Source organism: Octodon degus, unplaced genomic scaffold (genome assembly GCF_000260255.1).
Source record: "Octodon degus isolate 3935 unplaced genomic scaffold, OctDeg1.0 scaffold00096, whole genome shotgun sequence".
NCBI classification, from domain to species: Eukaryota; Metazoa; Chordata; class Mammalia; order Rodentia; family Octodontidae; genus Octodon; species Octodon degus.
In genome coordinates this window covers 10,251,608-10,269,346 of record NW_004524672.1, presented here as the reverse complement: position 1 = coordinate 10,269,346, position 17,739 = coordinate 10,251,608, and the positions used below count along the sequence as shown (strand labels likewise).

Below are 17,739 nucleotides of genomic sequence, written 5' to 3'. Positions count from 1 at the left end.
TTTGCAGTTTTCAGCCTTAAAAACCCTTGTCTTTCCCCTCCTGGGCGCGCACCTCAGCATCTTGCCGGGGTGTCTGCCGCTGGGTACCAGCTAAAATAAAGCGCTTCCTTAACTTTTGGACTTGCCTCATTGTCATCTGATTTTTGAGCTACAACACCTATGACCTATTTCTTTTATCAGACTTTATTCATACAAGTTAGATATACACAATGATCACATCCATCGTAGAGAATCTCTACCTGTACATGACGTGATGGGTTTTCCCCCATATTCTGCCCTCCCTTCATCCCTCCACCCCTTCCTATCTACAAAAGTGTTGTTTCCATGTTCTTTCTTTTCTCATTTTTGACTCCCCTCCCCCCATTGTTCCCTTCCTCATTTAAACATTTTCTTCTTATTTCACAGTATCTATTATACATTTTGGTCCTGATTTACACTTTTAGTTTTTCACACCAGAGAAATATTGTGGTATTTATACAAGTGTGACTGATTTATTTACTCAAGAGTCTGGACTCAAGGTGCATCCATTTTCCTAGAAATGTTTCCAGTTTATCCTTCTTTATGGTTGAGTAGTATTCCTTTGCATAAAACCCCCACATCTTTATCCACTCACCAGTTGATGAGTATTTGGGTTGTAGGGTTTTAGTTACATCTTTGATTGCATTGATTGATATTGGTTTGTTTAGGATTTTTATATCTTCTTTTTTTATATCTTCTTAATTCAGCTATGGATTTTATTTAATTTTTCAAAGAACCAACTCTTCAATTCATTGATTTCTTTATATTGTTTTCTTAGTCTCCAGTGCATTTCTGCTCTGATTTTTTTTTTTTCAATACTGGGGATCAAACTTGGGAACTTGTGGTTGCCAGGCAGGCGCTTATGATACTGAGCTATTTCTCCAGCTCCTTTGCTCTGATCTTTATAATTTTCTTCCTCATAGGAGCTTTGAGCTTCTCCTGATCTTCTTTTTCTAAAAGTTCGAGGTCCAACAGTAAGTTAACAAACAATCTATATTTATTATTATTTTTTAATGTATTTGGTTGTTACAGGGTCGCACTATGCAGCTCAGACTCGTAGTGATCCTCCTGTTTTCAGCCTCTCCAGCACTGGGATTGCAGGCATGTGACCCTACGCCTGGACTCTGTGGCTGGCTCAGCCTGCCCTGGGGGGTGAGGGTGACACAGCATGTGGTGCTGGGGATCAAACTGCGGTCCTTGTGTTTGCCTAAGCTTGCCTAAGCAGGCACTTTTAGTCTGCTGAGCTATCTTGATGGCCTCTATTTCTATTTAAATAAGATCACTTTTCTACATGACCCTTAGTCAACCAAAATGAAAATTAGAAACTAGAAATGAAATGACAAGAGAATTAAAGATTAAATATAGTTAGATGTGTCAAAAAAATCACATGAAAAGGTACAGCATTCAGTGCACATATTAGAAAATAAGAAAATATAAGTAAGTAGTCTTTTTTCTTCAGGTACTAGGGATTGAACCCAAGGGCATTTGCCACTGAGATACATCCCTAGCCCTTTGTTGTTTGCCATAGTAGGGACTGAAACCCAGGCTTTCACCCTGAACTACATCTTGAGCTTCTTTGTATTTTTTATTTTGGGACAGAGCCTTCACTGAGTCACTGAGTTTCCGAGGTTGGGCTCTAATTTGTAATCCTCCTGCCTCTACTTCCTGGGTAGCAAGGATTACGGACATGTGCCACTGTGCCCAGCAATTTTTAAAATATATTTTTAGCTGGGTGTGGGGGCTCATGCCTGTAATCCTAGCACTCAGGAAGTTGAAGCAGGAGGATCATTGTGAGTTTGGGCTGCAAAGTGAGCTCAGGGCAAGCCTGAAGTGCATAGTGAGACCCTGCCTCAAAACAATAACAAACAAACAAACAAACAAACATATTTTTAAAAATATAAATACAAAAAAAGAATTGAATTGTAATCTTATGAATCCAAGGATGAAGAAGAAACCCTCACAAACCCTTAAGAGGTTTTGGTCAGCTTTAAGTAGTGTTTTTACCAACATATAAAATGTGTTTGCTAGATGATAAATATATTTAATCTGTGAGCTTCAGAGATTTCCATGGCCCGGTCTTGCTGCTGGGAAAGGTTGCCCTGGTGACTAAATGGATGACACAGTGTCCTGGTGATTTCTTTGCCATGAGGTCCAGGGCAAAGTCCTTCCAGTCAATCGTCTCTTTGTCTATCTCCAAAGGGGGTCTCCTTCACAGCACAGCAGGGGAGGTGCTCTGCTTCCAACTCACTTTTTAATGCAATAGTATGCTTCCTTCTGTAGGCATTCCTTTCACCAGACCAATTGTAATCTACACTTACAAATACTCAATAAGAGTAAGTGCAGGGTTCATGAGATTTTTGGGGGATAAAATTGCATGCTAGTTCGAGGGTGGGTAGGCTGGTCAGATCTTGTCTCCCCTCTCTCCAGATGGCATCCTCCTGCTGTGGAGTGGATTCTACTCAAGGGACACCTTGAAGATGGAAATCAATTAGAAATAAGGGGGGGAGCACCCCAAATCTTTTTTTTTGTTTGTTTGTTTTTCAGATGATGAAATCTCACCAAATCTCCTTTATAGTGCATCATTAAGCATTGGAAGATGTTTGATTCTTACACAATGAAAAAGAGCCATTTAATACCCCTAGAGCCAAAGTGGAATGCAGAGGGAAGTATCAATTATGACACTATTTGACAAATAGAAACATACCATAAGAAGGAAAATGGTCAAAAATGTCTTACCTTCAGATTTTTTTTGGGGGGGTGGGTATTGGGGATTGAACTCAGGACCTTGTGCTTGCCAAGCAGGTGCTTATGCCACTGAGCTACTGCCCCAGCCCCATATTATGTTTGTATTAAGAAATGGTCCTTATTATCTAGTTTTGAAATGTAGATGTGAGCTTCTAGAAAACCAGGCAGCTCAAGTGCCCAAGGCATTCACTATCCCAAAGACCCCTTCCCAACCTTTGGAGCCTAAGGACAGCACAGCCCTAACCACAGCCTTGTGCACCATTGTTCAACAGTAAGGTTTCCCACTTGCCTTTCTAGTCTAGAGGCCAGCTCTAATTCAGTCCTCCACAGGGCTACACCCATCCTTAGCTGAGTTTAGGCAAAATCCTCAAGGACAATGTCCTTTGAAGAAGTAAATAGACAATTTGGAACTTTCAGGATTCGTGTGCCTTTTTCTTTCAGTGACCTAAAACAGATAAAGTCAGATCTTAGAAAATCTTTAGATGACCCTGACAAGTAAATTGATATCTTTAGAGGAATTACTCAGACCAATAAACTAAGCTAGAAAGATGTAATCTTAATCTTAAATCAAACATTGGCTTTTAATGAGAGAGCATTACAAGGTGCTATTACCTGTGGGGATAAATATCATATGGTTAATTTTAAATAGCCATAAGATAGACAGCCAGGCAAGCTACCTGTTCCTACTGGAGCCCAAGCAGTAGTACCCCTGCTGAGCTCATAGACAGGTAGGAGATTGGAAGAGATATTTTCAAGTATGTATTCTGAAGGTCTTGAAGAACTAAAACCAAGCCTTCTAGTTATTTTAAATTTTCAGTTATTTTTCAGGAGAAAGATGAAAAGTCTTCTATTTTCTTAGAACATTTAACAGAGGCACTGATAAAATATATTTCCCTAGATCCTAATTGACTAGAGGGACAGATTAGTGTTTCTCTTGTTTTCTTTTTAAAATGTATTTGGTTGTTTCAGGGTCTCACTACATAGCTCAGACTCATAAGGATCCTCCTGTTTTCGGCCTCCCCAGCGCTGGTATTATAAACATGCACCATTGCACCTGGACTCTGGCCAGCTCAGCCCCCACCCTGGGGGCCAGGCTGGTGGGGCATGTGGTGCTGGGAATCAGTGTCCCTGTGTTTGCCTAAGCTTGCCTAAACAGGGCTGTAGTCTGCTGTGCTATCTTGCCGGCCTGAAGGACACATTATTCTTACAGATAAGTTCATTATTCATTCAGCTCCAGATATTAGAAAAGAGTTACTAAAGATAAGTTTTGCTCCAGATAACTCACTTGATATTTTAGTAAAAACTGCTTGCTCAGTGTCCTATAATCAGGACTGGCAGAAAATCAGGGAGAGAAAACAAAGAGATCAAAAATGACTGCCTTTGGTGAGGCCTCAAAACAGACCATAAGTTTGATTCTCTGGGCTCCAAGAAGAGCTCAATGATGAGGTTCATTTGCTACCATTATGAAAAGCCAGGCCACCTTAAGAGGGCCTGATTTAAGAGGACTCCAAGTCATGCCCTGACCACCAAGGCAGCCACTAGAAAGGAGACTGCACTCCAAGGCAGAGGCCCCAGAGCTCAGACTCAGTGTCCCAGATGGTCCAGTAGGACTGAAGGACCCTGAGGCTGCCTCTTCCCTCCGGCCAGACTGTGATCTCTACCATTATCCCCATGGAGGAGCCCTGTGTAATCATGACCATAGGGGGTGGGGAGAACAGTTTATTGCTGGACATTGGCGCAGGTCTCTGTCCTCCAGTCCTGACCTTCTTTCCAGTCATCTTGCCTCAATAGTAACAGTCTTTAGGAGATACCTACCTTAGGCTGTAACCGAGATAGCTTTCTTCACTCATTCCTTTTAGTTATGCCTAAAAGCCCAGCTCTCATCCTGGAGAGATTTTATCCTGTCTAAATAAGGTAACATATTCAGGTTGCCAACTAATACAAATGACACTGAGACTGGTTTTTACAAATGTAATATATGTTATTCATGTACAAAACTTAGAGTATTTCATTGGCTAAAACAGGTTCCCAAGAACAGACAAAATCCTGGTAAGAAAAGTCTAAGTGGCTGCACAGTGTCCAATAGCTTTAGGCCCATAGATGGAGCCAGGGCTTGCAGCTGGAATGTAAAACTCAGAGCCACAGTATTAAAAGGAGAAAGCCCTTGGCAGTGCCCCTTGCTTACACCTAGGGGCCACATCCAAACCACTGAATGGAACACTGTTTAATCTGGCTAAATGCTCTCTTACTGCACACATTCTATGAATTTCTAAATCTTTTTTTTTAAAAATGTATTTAGTACAAAGTCTACAGGGTCTCACTGTGTAGATCAGACTCCTAGTGATTCTCCTGTTTCTAGCCTCCCAAGAGCTGGGATTATAGGCATGCACTACCATGCCCAGTCTTAATTGCCTTCTCAGTGTGCCCTGGGGATGGGGCCAGCACAGCAGGCGTGGGGATCGAACCCTGGCTGCTGGGCTCTGCCTAAGCAGGTGCTTTAGTCTGTGAATTTCTAAATCTTAAGTTTAAAAGCAAAGTTAGTGAGTTTGGGGTTCAAAAACATACAAGCAAAAAATAAAATACATGCTGATTTCATTGTTTTCTTGTAAGATGTAACTAGGAAAATCTGCCAAACTGTACTTACATTATTTAAAATCATTGACAGTAAGAAAAATAAGGTATTAATCTGGTTTTTATAAGTTCTCAAAATTTAGAGCTAATTATAACTAAAGCTAGAGGGACTTACAGCAAAATGTCAGGTTCCATCAATGAATGGGTCTGAGAGCCACTGGGTTAAAACTGACATCTCTTAAAAAGTTTCTAAACTTACCTATTAGCTCTAATGCTCATGCTTTGATTTTACATATTCTAATTTCTGAGAAAATGTGTTCTTTCCTAGAAGATGCCAAAACCCAGGCAATCATATAGGTGAAACTTAAAACAAATGTGCTAGATTACTTTTAGATTTCTTTTATCAGGGTAGTCCAGATTTGTCTAGAGAAAATGATACATGGCGCACATCAAGACCTTAACTAACTACGCTCAGTCGATCTCAAGTGTCACCAGAGCTGATCTCTCTGTCCTAAAGGAAGAGATAAGTTTAATAAAACAGGCCATCTTCCAACATCAGATGACATCAGACATTCTAGCAGCACTATAGGAGGTACTTGTGCTGTTAGAAGAACTAAATGCTGTGTGTACATTCTTGGTTCTGTTGCTACTAATGTCTCAATAGCTGCTCAAGATGGTTTTTTTTTTTATTAAAAAAAATGAGAAACAAGTAGCAATGAGACAGTTTCAAAACAGGTTAGTAGGACCGTTACAATAATTAATACATTGCATATTGTTGTGTTCATAGTAGTTATTCATAGTACAAGATGCAGACATGATATCCTGTCCAAACACCATTAGTACAAATCTTTCTTCTCATTGACTTAAGAGAAAGTAGCTGTATATCTATCCTATTTTGTATATACAGATACAAAATGGTCCTTCATTTATATCCCCCTTTTTTGTTTAGTTTTGTCAGAGATGGGTATTCCATTGCCATTTAAATATTGTAGGTGCATGAATTCAGCAAAATAATCCAATATAGTCCAGTAGTCCGTAACACTAGTGGGTTATCTGTAAGACTGGCAATGTCAGAAGTTGTTCACTTGAGCCTTTTACAGCTCAGCATATTAATATGGCTTTACTTCTTATACCTCATTTTTATACTTTTCTGCTGGATGGTTAAGACCAAGATAAAGCAAGACCTATATAACAAGAAATGTAACTTTTGTATCTTACAAGGTCAGTTAAATCCCCTCAGGATTTACCTTGAAACCCTGTACCACAGTTTGTAGATCCTTTGTCAGTGTCAGCCAAAAATTAGAGAAAAAGAAGGGCTACAAGGATAGCCAACATTTTGGCTCTAGCCATTCAAGGTCAGTAAGGACTTAGGACATAAGAGAACCTGTACTGCAACATCTTGTTTTTTTTTTTTAATTTTTTTAACATTTATTTAGAGTGTGTGTGTGTGTGTGTGTGTGTGTGTGTGTGTGTGTGTGGCTAGCTCAGCCCACCAGGGGGCGCGGCTGGCTGGCATGTGGTGCTGGAGGATTGAACCACGGTCCCTGTGCTTTGCCAAGCTTGTTCCAAGTAGGTGCTTTAGACCACTGAGCCATCTCTCCAGCCCCTGTACTGCAACATTTTGTAACTCAGTTGTGTCCCAAATTTTCTGATCAAGGAGATTATGGGGTCACAGAGAAAAGTGATCGATGATGTATAATGCACCTAAGGAAAGTCATCTAGAGAAACCATTCTCTCTGGCTTTCACAGAGAGCAAATTGGTCAAGCAATGGCCATGTTCAAGATGTTAGAAACAAATCAATGGTCTGTGAGACTCTGAGATCCACTTGACCCTATCTTTATCATCTTTATGAGAAGCCATTACTAGCTGCTCTTGGTGAAAATCTTTGTTGACTATATTCATAATTATCCCATTAATGTTATTATTTGGCCCATACATACTCAATTCTTTCTTTGGCTTTGTCTCCTCCAACTCAAAGCTATCTGCCTACTCGAGATAAAAATGCCTCATGTCTATCAAGGGCCTTTAGATAGACACTCTCTAGAGTATCTCTGTCACTCAACAACTAGGATCCCATTCAGCCTGAAGAAGCCAGAGCAGTTGCTGCCCATTGTTCCCACACAGAAGTTCAGGTTACTCCTTCAGAGGGGGGAATTCTACAGGTATCTGAGTTAGATGGAAATATTAGGGGCAATCAGACAGGGGTATGCCCTTGATGGAAACAGCTCAAGATACCTTGAAACTGTAAGAGAGACTGATGCTCCTGCTATGGGTCAGACTTATAGACCAAAGAAAGAACAAACGATTACCTTCCTGAAGATAAGCATCCAAGATTGATAATCATGTTGAGAAAGCCAGGAAGAGTCACTAATCCAATCCTTACAGGATAAATTCCTGTTCTGTATTGATGCCCACTTGCTGTATGACTTGCTTCCCCATTTGGTCCTGCATTTAATCAATTAATTTTACCTAAGCAATTGTACTTGTAGTCTTATTGGTTGACCATAGTTTTCTCCCACAGCATGTGTGAGGTTTCATGTTTTCTACCTTAGATTCGCCTCATTTTATGGTTTTGCTCTATAAAAATGCTTAGAAATGGCAGATTGATGGGCAGCCCACTCAGGTCCCCCTACTGTCTCTGTATTGGACACAAGTTTTTTTTCCCCCAATGAATATATTCTTCTACTAAGAAGAAGAACAACAACAAGCGATATTGTAGTCCCAGGGAAATCATAGCAAATTTTAGAAAAGGCACATTATGTGGGTGTGTAACAGTCATATTTGTTTGTTAGCAGTATTTCTCTTGATGAATTATTAATTTTATGAGTTTCATTATATTAATATCTATTTAACAGGAAAGTAAAATATCAAAATAAAAAATTTAATATATATAGAATAAACATCAATATGCCTTACATGTTTAGGATTGAGGAAAACAACCATGGGCCATCGCTTGCTTTGTGTTTTGAGTGACATCATAGTTGCTGCGTTATTGAACAACAGTGTCTACTTTCCCTTTTATTTGGTTGTAAGATGTAATAATTTCTGGCTTTGTGTTGAGAATTTGCTATCACCCTTTCTTAGTTTGTTCAGAGCTAGGGTCATGCTATGTAGTGCAGCTAGCCTTACACTGACTTATGTGGCCCAGGCTGCTTCAAACTTGTGCCAATACTCCTGCCTCAGTTTCCTGAGTGGTGGGATTACAGACATGCACTACCATGCTGGGCAGAGTTGGGCCAATTCCACAAGAAAACATTTAATGAAACAAATTCTAAATACACAAAAACGTAACACAGCACATCGTGTAGGTAAAACATACCCATTTATACTTTGACATACGTGTATATGCACCTTGCCCTTTGTCCTACCAAGTAGGTAAAAACAAAGATTGCTTCCTGTATTGCCCTAGTGCAGCCACTGAAAAGCACAGCAGCGTACATCACCTGTGACCCAGTATGAGGAACCATTAAACATAAGACAAGGGGCTCATGAAATTATTTTTTTCTTCTTGTGATGAGTTTTCCATACTATTCTATTTATTTTCATTATTGTTTTTGTTGTGTGTGTGTGTGTGTGTGCGTGTTTTTGGGAATTGAACACAGGGCCTTCTACTGACCTACATTTCCAGCGCTCCTCTCCTTTTTGTGAGGCAGGGTCTCTAAGTCATTGAGCTGCCCAGGCTTGGCTTGAACTTGCATCCTCCCGGCTTCAGCCTGCCAGACTGCTGGGCTCGCAGGAGTGTGCAGCGACTGGCAGCTCTATTCACTTAATTATGTGAACCAGCAGACTATACAAGAACTGAGATTTCTAAAACTGTGAACCAAAACCAACCTCTCCTTGAAAGAAGAAATCTGGTCACTTCTCATTAAACCTGGCCTTAGCTTGCATTTTGGAAGATTCTCCCTTACCCGCTAGGAGTGGGGAGGACTGCACTCTACTGACATTTAATATTTAGGTTTATTCACTTCCTGACCCTTGCTGCAGTGCTATTTCGTCGCTCTGGGATCACTCCAGGCAACCACTAGGAAGAGCCAGCCTGCACCTCAGCTCAGCAGCGGGGCAGGCCACTGGGGGAAGTGAGGGTTCCTCGGGGGACAGCGCTCCAGGCCACAGCAAAGCCGGGCTCCCTGGGTAGGGCCTGTGGGTCTTGGAAAGCTACAGCAGTGCTTCCGCCCCGGTACTACGCCACTGTAGTTTTCCTCCGAGTCCGCGTAGGGGACCGCTGCGCCACAGTGCCTGGGTCTCTCCGCCGTCTTGGCCCCTTTCCAGGCCCAGAGGGTGGCTTCTGCCTGTCAGCTAAGTTTTGCTCTGGAGGCCTGCGGCAGAAAGTGAGCAGGAAAAGGGCTGGCCGACTTTTACTCCGCCCGCTCCCTGAGTCAAAACCGCCCCCCCTTCTCCGCCCTTTTGTTTAACTCCAGGGCTGGTCCAAGTGCCCAAACTCGGAATCCCGAGGTGCAGCCCCGACAGCAGGATCCATGGCTGCACTGGGCTGCGCGAGACTGCGGTGGGCGCTGCTGGGCACGCGGCTGGCTGGACGTGGCCTCTGCCCACTCGGGACCAGAGCCAAAGCCGCGATCCCTGCCGCCCTCCCCGCGGATGAGGCAGCCGCGGGCCCTGGAGCGGGTCGCGGGGACCGGCGACCGCTACGGAGCTATGAGGAGCTTCCCAGGATCGGGCGGCTGCGATTCTTATTTCAGCTGTTCGCGCAAGGTTATGCCCTGCGCATGCATGAGCTTCAGGTAACTGGGAGAGGCCATCGGTGACCTGGGGGTGAGTGAGGGCGGGCACCAGGACAGAGAACGCTGGGATGAAAAATAAAAGATTTTGGAATGTAGCTGGGGATGCATCGAGGCTATACTCATAAATGGGAAGTTTGTAGGAGAATGTGCCAAGTGCAGAGCCCTTTTAATTGAAATAACCGGAAATAAAACCCATGAGTAAGGATCAGGAGGTTAACTCGGGAGCGGTTTGGGGAAGACAATGGCAGAAGGAGTTGTGGGGCGGGGGGGGTCACTATTCAGTTCTGCAGTGACTTCTTCCAAAGGAAATGACTTCAAAATGCTCCCAGAGTTTTTTGAGCTTGCTTGCTTGCTTTCTTCCTCCCTCCCTTCCTTCCTCCCTCCCTCCCTCCCTCCCTCTCACACCAGAGATGGAACTCAGGACCTTGTGCTTGTCAGGCAGGTGCTTAAGTCACTGAGCTATCTCCCCACCCCATCTTTTGAGCAGTTTGCAAGGCAAATTTCTCCTTGCAGAGATGTGAGAAGTGCTGGAGATGCTGCTTCTCAGAAAGTGAAAGCAACATCATAAGCCCTAAGCAAAGAAGGAGCTGCTCTGGAGTGGCTGCAGCGCTGGATGGAGAGTCAGAGCAGAGCCACAATCAGCAGAAAGCCTGGCCAGACACTGAGGAGGAGCGAGAAAGGCACGCTGGAGGTTTGCAGGGCAAAGTTGAGAGCAGGCAGGGTTCTACCCTCTGTGCTTGCCCTGGTGGCCATCTCTTCTGCTGTCCAAATGGCTCAAGGTTGGAAGAGTTGGAAGAGTGAAATGCAAGGTACCAACAGATAGTTAAGAATCATTAGTTCAGTTATTTAGTGACTGTTTAAACAGAGCAGTCAGGTCCAGGTTGCTGTGGTTCGATCCCCAGATCCTCAAGCCTTACTAAAACCTGCCCTGAGCCAGAAAAAAAAAAAAAAAAAGAAAGAAAGAAAGAAAGAAAAAAGAAAAGAAAAGAAATCACTCCCTATGGATCTGGCTCCCCTACACCAAGAAACCTGCCCTATAGTCTCCCACTGATTGTGAATGCACTGGGACAGGGTTGAGGGTTTCTCTGGAGATTTGCTCAGGATTAGTTCTCCAGCAGCAAGGATTGAAGAAATTATATATGGCTTTAGAAAGGGAAGATAAAGGAGAGGCCAGGGCTGCAATTTAAGACATCCCTCCAAGATGATAGGTCATAAGAACCTGAGCTATCCCATGGGAAACACACGACATTGCCCTACTATGTGCGGCTGGTGTGAGTTAATAAAGAGCAGATGTTGTACATCTGTAAAACCTAGGTAATAGTGCCGCTGAGGAAAAGGATGTGTTTCAATGACTCACATAGCATCAGAAAGAATTCATTCAGTTGTCATTCAGACTGGCCTAAAAGGTAAAGCAGCTTTCTTGACACATGGAACAGAAAACTCTTAATATTTGAGTATCCTTTCAGTGTAATTTGCTCTAATTACCTTAATTTGCTTTGATTATCTTGATTAGTTTTGGGTTACTATAACACAGTACTGTGCCTAAGCCTGGGTACTTTAGATGGAAAGAACTTTATGTAGCTGACAGTTTGGGAAGCTAAAAATGCCCGAGCCTCAAGGCCTTTCTGGCAGCCTCTGGAGTAGGTCTTTTGGCTGTGTGGTGATGGGTGTTGTGACAGATGGCATCTTCCAGCAGGACTGTGTTCCAGAGAGGTTACATGGTGGGAGAGGATTCGAGAGACTGGCAAGGGCCAGCCTTGCTCCTGTGAAACAGCTCACTTCACAGAGAACTAATCTTTTTTTTTTTTTTTTCTAATCTTTTTTTGTGAGGTCAGCGTTAATCCCTTCACTAGGGCAGCCTTGACTTAAACTCCTTCTTTGGGCCCCATTTCTTCCAATACTGTTAAGCTGGGGACCAAACTTCTATCACATAAAGCTTTGAAGGGATAAGCAGTTATCTAAACCACACCATTCTCCCTGTGTGTTAATTCCATGCCAACAATCCCAAAACTCTTAAATGGTTTGAGCACCAACTTGAAAGTCCAAAGACCAAAGTTTTTTCTAAGACTCAAGGAACCACCTAGCTATAACCCTGTGTTATGGTTTGTGTCTAGTTGTCCCCCCAAAGCCTCATGCAGTCATGGGGTGGGGACTTCTAGAGTTTGTGATTAACTCATGATCCACTGGGATTATGTGTGACCCAAAGCTGAGATTATGGGTTTTAGTACTTCTGGGATTATGGGTATGTGTACTTACCCCAGCCTGGGGCAGAGAGCCTGAATACAATATAGGAAAGACAGAGAAATAGACTCTCTCTCTCTGTTGTCATTGTTGCTGCTACTCCTCCCTAGGCTCCTCTTGTTCTTTGCTGCCAGTGTGAACTGATGCTTTCTGCCCTGTGCCACTCTGCTTGGCAGCCAGCTGAGTATGGACTGAGATCTCCAGTATCTGTGAGCTGAAAAAACCTTTCCTTCCTTCATTTTGGGTGTCGGGTATTTGTCCCAGCAATGAGATTTAAAGAGAAACTGAGACACCCTATAAAAGAAAAACCAAATGATCTGTTTCTAAGACACAATGGTAGATAGGATAAAAATTCCTATTTAAAAAGGAAGGAATGGGCCCAATGAAAGGAGTCACATCACAGCACCCTGGCCCTCCAGCCCCAGCAAGATTGAAACCCATCAGGGCAGAAATTAAATCTGTGGAAGCAGGTGTGGGGTTGGGGAATAGGGATGGAGTAGGGTGGGGTGGGGTGTTGGGCCTGGGGCTGCCCTGCCCCCATGGCTTTGCTGATGCAACCTGTATGATGGGCTCCATCTGGTGGTATGCAGGTGCTCACAGCTTTCTCAGAAGGGTGTCGCATGCCACTGGTTCCTCTGCCTTTCTGGGTCCTGGCTGTGGCTACACTAGCCATTGACTAGAGATGCTGGTCATTCTGTCCCCATGCTAAACTTGTCTGGCTACCTAGGCTTTTTTGTTCTTTTTAAACTTGGTGGAAGATGCTATGCCTCATACATGTTGGATTCTGTGTGCCTACAGAGTTGACACCATGTGGATTCTGCCACGGACTACAGCTCTGGAACAGAACCACATGCCGCCACCCCTGGTTCCATTAGAGCAGCAGCTGGGTGGCTGAGGACAGAGGGCTCCAGGTGGCCCAATTCAGCTGTTCTTGCTTGGGGTGTGGCTGGGAAGGGTGGATTACTCGAAACCATTCTGCCCTCTTAGGGCTCTGGACCTAGGAGAGAAAGGATAACCTAGAAGACTTCTGGAATGTGCTCTGGGCCTCTTGCACTGTCTGGACACACAGCACTCACCTCCCTTTTATCTGTGCTGAGCTGATTAGCAAGTGGTGGCTCCGATGCACCCTTAAACACTTTTCCTTGCCTCTTTACATGACCAGGCTGTGACTTTCCCAAACTTTTACACTGCTTCTTAATGACATGTGCAAGGACCTGATTTGCTCTCTAGCACTTCATTATATGAATTTTTTAAAAGCAGATTCTGCCTGTAATGCATTACCATTGCTCCTGAATCTTACTGTGTGAAGTGTAAAAATCACCCAAACCACTTCTGTATTTTTCTTAGAAATTTAGTTCACCAGATTGCCCAAATCATCACCCTTGAATTTGGCTTCCACAGAGACCTAGGGCAGGGTTGCAAATGAGCTATTTTCCTTGCTGTTTCATAATAAGCATAGCTTATTCTTCAATTTTCAATAAGATATTCCTCATTTCTGTTTGAGACTTTGTCAGCATGGCCTATCTACTGTCTGCATTTCCATCAGCTGTCAAGCTCCTTACTGGTTTCTTCATCTTCTAAGCCCTCACCTGAATTGCCCAAAATGTTTCATTTTCAACAACACAGACCTTTCCTCACCTGTTCCTCCAGGCTCTTCCAACCTCTGCTCATTACCCAGTTGCAAAGTTACTTTCACATTCTCAGGTCTCGGAATAGCAACACCACCACTCCTAAGTAATGCTTTTCTATCTTAATTCACTTTGTGTTGCTGCAATGAAATTGTCTGAGACCAGGTAACTTAAAGAGAAAAGAGGCTTATGACTCTGGTGGTCTGACAGTCCAGACTGCATGGTGTCATTGTCTGGCAAGGGCCTCTTGCCTGTGTTATAACATGACAGAGAAGCAGAAGGCATGGGGCGATGTGCAAAGAGAGAGGTTGCACAGTCAGAGACAACACAAGAGCTCAAGCTTCCTTTTTTTATGACCACCTGATTTCAAAGCAAAACTAATCCATTCCACAAGACTTGCATTAAGCCTTTCACGAGTGTGATCATGACCCAGTCACGTCCCACAAAGTCCCGCCTCCTAAAGGTCTCTTACTGCCATTATGTTGGGAACCAAGCTTCCCGCACAGGAGCCTTTGGGGAACAAAACATTTGAACCATGGCCAAATTGATGAAGCTATCAAAGGTAAGGTAATGTAATGCTCTTTGCTCCGGTCTTTTGCTGAAGTGGACTGACCAGCATGGCCTGGGTTAGTTACCTCTGCTTGAACCTGTCACAATATCACAATAGCAAGGATCAAGATAGACACACTTTAATGAGTTTAGCCTCATGCAGCCTCTGGACAATCTGTAGCAATCTTTAATTCACTCTTAAAGCTGGAGTTGTGTCCATACCAGATGCAGAAAGGAAGGAAATGGTTTTAGGCTCAGCCAATTACAATGTTCTCTGCACCTTCAGTTGCCAAAACTCATGGGGCTAGGAGTGTTGCTCAGTGGTAGAGTCCTTGTCTAGCACACACAAGACTGAACTTGATCACCAGCATGAAATAAATAAACACAAAATATGCAACAACAAATGACAAAAACCACATGGACCCACAAAGCCTCCCTGCATTGTCATATATAAAATAATGAAATTAACTTAGGGTACATTATAACACTTAAGGGAAATGCCAGTTATCTTTTTGTTTCCTAACAAAAATTATGTAAGAATCCTGGAGGATCTGGAGACCAATTGCTTAGTGTGGTATATTACCAACTGGTGGTCAACTTATTACACCCAGTTGAACTGAACTAGTGTGGTGCTGAGTGTGGGGGCCGACCTGAAGATTGTTGCCAATAGCATAAGAAGCAGAACTAGAGAAGCTGTTGAGAGGTTATAAGGAACCTGCTGCTTTTTGTGGCTGTTCTGAAGAATAGCCCTTGTCATGCTGGCTTTCTTGGTGAGCTTGGCTGTTTTCGTCAGAGGAGGAGCTGGGGACCTCGTCGTCACTGAGAATGGCTATGATTCACTTTGGGGGAGCTTTGGTCCTCACCTTGAGCATCACTTCCTGGTTCGAGAGGGGAAGATGGTGCACTGCTGTCTCCTGGAGAAGCTTGTCAGCTGGCTTTCTGAATGAGAACTCAGCTTTCCTCACGCTGGAGGAACTTGGGACCTCGCTGCTGCTGAGGATGGTTGTGGTACTTTTAGGGGGAGCTCTAGTTCTTGTCTTGAGCGTTGCTTCCTGGCTCCAGTTCAGATCCCTCAGCCTGCTGGCACAGATCCTTTGTCCTGCTGGCATGGACTTTCTAGCTTCCACCATCAACCTTTGGGCAGATCCATGAAACATGCCTGCATGAGACATTGTCATGGGCTCTAGGCCACCAGTTGGACTTGTAGGAAGCACTGTTATGGGTTTTAGGTCTTCAGCTGGACTCATGTAGGACATTATTACGGAATCCAGTTCCTTAGCTGTGTTCTTTGGTCTTTAGTGTGTGGGCAGGTTTCCTGTACTCTTTGTATATGATTCTTTGGGTGATTCATTATAAAATAAGCTTATAAAATGTGTCCCGTATTGTATTGTTCCTTTTGCAAAACCCCAAACTATGACAGCATGCATGGGCACTGTGTTCAATGTAAAAAAAGAGTGATAGAAAAGTGAAATATGAACTTATGTCAAATTTCTATGTAAGTGCATATAAAACTGCTGTCTTCCAGAGATGTGGGTCCAGATAATGAGGAGGTGGTATCCATCCTGTCATTCTTATGTGGAGTACCTATGGTGGGGGCTTTTCCTTTTGTTCCATGCACGTGTTTGTCACTTCATGTGTCATTCACCACCTGTTTATGTGGCAGAGAGGCTGGGCTTTGAAGTTCCAAGGGCTGGATCAATGTCTTTCTCTCCCCTGTTCCTCAGTGCCAGGTCAGGGCTGGTGCCAGGAGTGGTAATGAGTGCTGGCTCCATCTGGGGTTTTTGTGACATTTGTCTTCCCAGCTTCCTGATCTGGATTATTTGACCTAAAGTAGAGGGAAGGAGAGATAGTGAGGGAGGTGGGCAGATTGGTCAAGTCTGGCCCTTTCGTCCTCAATGTTTCTAGCACAGAAAAGACATTTTGTCAGCACATTCAGCAGGAACACACTATTGTAGACTGACTCATATTGGTCAAACCCACAGAAACTGCCTGGTAGACCGGAGTGCCCATGTTTCTCTACAGTGGAGATCTATCCACCCAGGAATTGAAATGTGTACAAATTATCTCCAAATGTGGTGGCTTAAAACAAACATTTTACTAAGCGCTTGCTTAGGTAAGCGCAGGGGCCAGGGTTCAATACTTGGCTCTGCCTGCCGCCGGCCCCGCCTTCGGGTGCGCTGAGCCAGCGATGGAGTCCGGGTGCGGTGGTGTGCGCCTGTTATCCCAGCACTTGGGAGGCAGAAATCAGGAAGATCACTACTAATGTGGGCTATGTAGTGAGACCCTGAGCAAAAAAAAAAAAAAAAAAAAAAAAAAATACACACACACACACAAAAAAACCTTAAAACATTTTGCTGGGGTCATGAGTTTGAAGGACAGGAATTTGAGTAGGCTCCATGAAAATCAGTTATTCCTATTTCTCCATAGGATATAGTTTCATAGCTGGGCTGGGGGGCTGAGGTAAGAATATAGAGAGCCTTCCTGGTCCTCATCTTAGATCTGGGAAATTTACATTTCTAATCCCATGGGTAAATTATTGGAATCTCATCAAGTTAATTCTAATCTAGCACACCCAGTACAACCCACTAAGGCATATTTGTAGTTATGGGGATACACAATAGTTGCTATTTGGAACAAAGGCCTCTATGGAAGGCTGATCCCAGGTTCTGTTTACTCATGAAGAAAGGAGTGACTTGACTGATGAGTGACTGTGAGAATGGTGGGAACTATGTGAGAACTGTGAACTGAGCTAGGGAGGAGGCCTGAAATCACCTCTGAAATCTTCAGAGAAAGATGTAGAAAAAATAATCTGCATAACACAATCAAGATAGCATCTAATGTTTTGGTATGGGTCCTTCTTTAGCTCTGACGTGTAATCTTTAAGCCCCAGGAAGTGACAGCCTGTATCTCAAGGTGGATTCTAGTCTGAGCTGGATCCCAGGGACTCACACAAAGGTGCAGTGGGTGGAGGTTCCGAGGAAATATTCCTGCTGTCTTTAAAGACCAGCACCTTGGCTAGATTGCTTATGCTTTGCTTACAGTCCATTGAAGTGACAAGGAAAAGTCTTAGCCAACTCTGTACATATCAATACATGGAAATAGGATTAGGCTCAGCCAAAATGGAGACAACTGATCCTCTTTCAAGGAGAGTTGCCCAGGTCGCCCTCCACACCAGAGGATCACCTTGAGTTTAAGGCCAGGCTGAATTACCTAGTGACACCCTGTCTCAAAAAAAAAAAAAAAAAAA

The 17,739-nt window shown here is 43.6% G+C and overlaps 1 pseudogene; it reads left to right on the top strand.

Moving 5' to 3' along the window:
* The window catches only part of LOC105743069, a 71,482-nt pseudogene that overhangs the window by 16,437 nt on the left and 37,306 nt on the right, over positions 1-17,739 (top strand).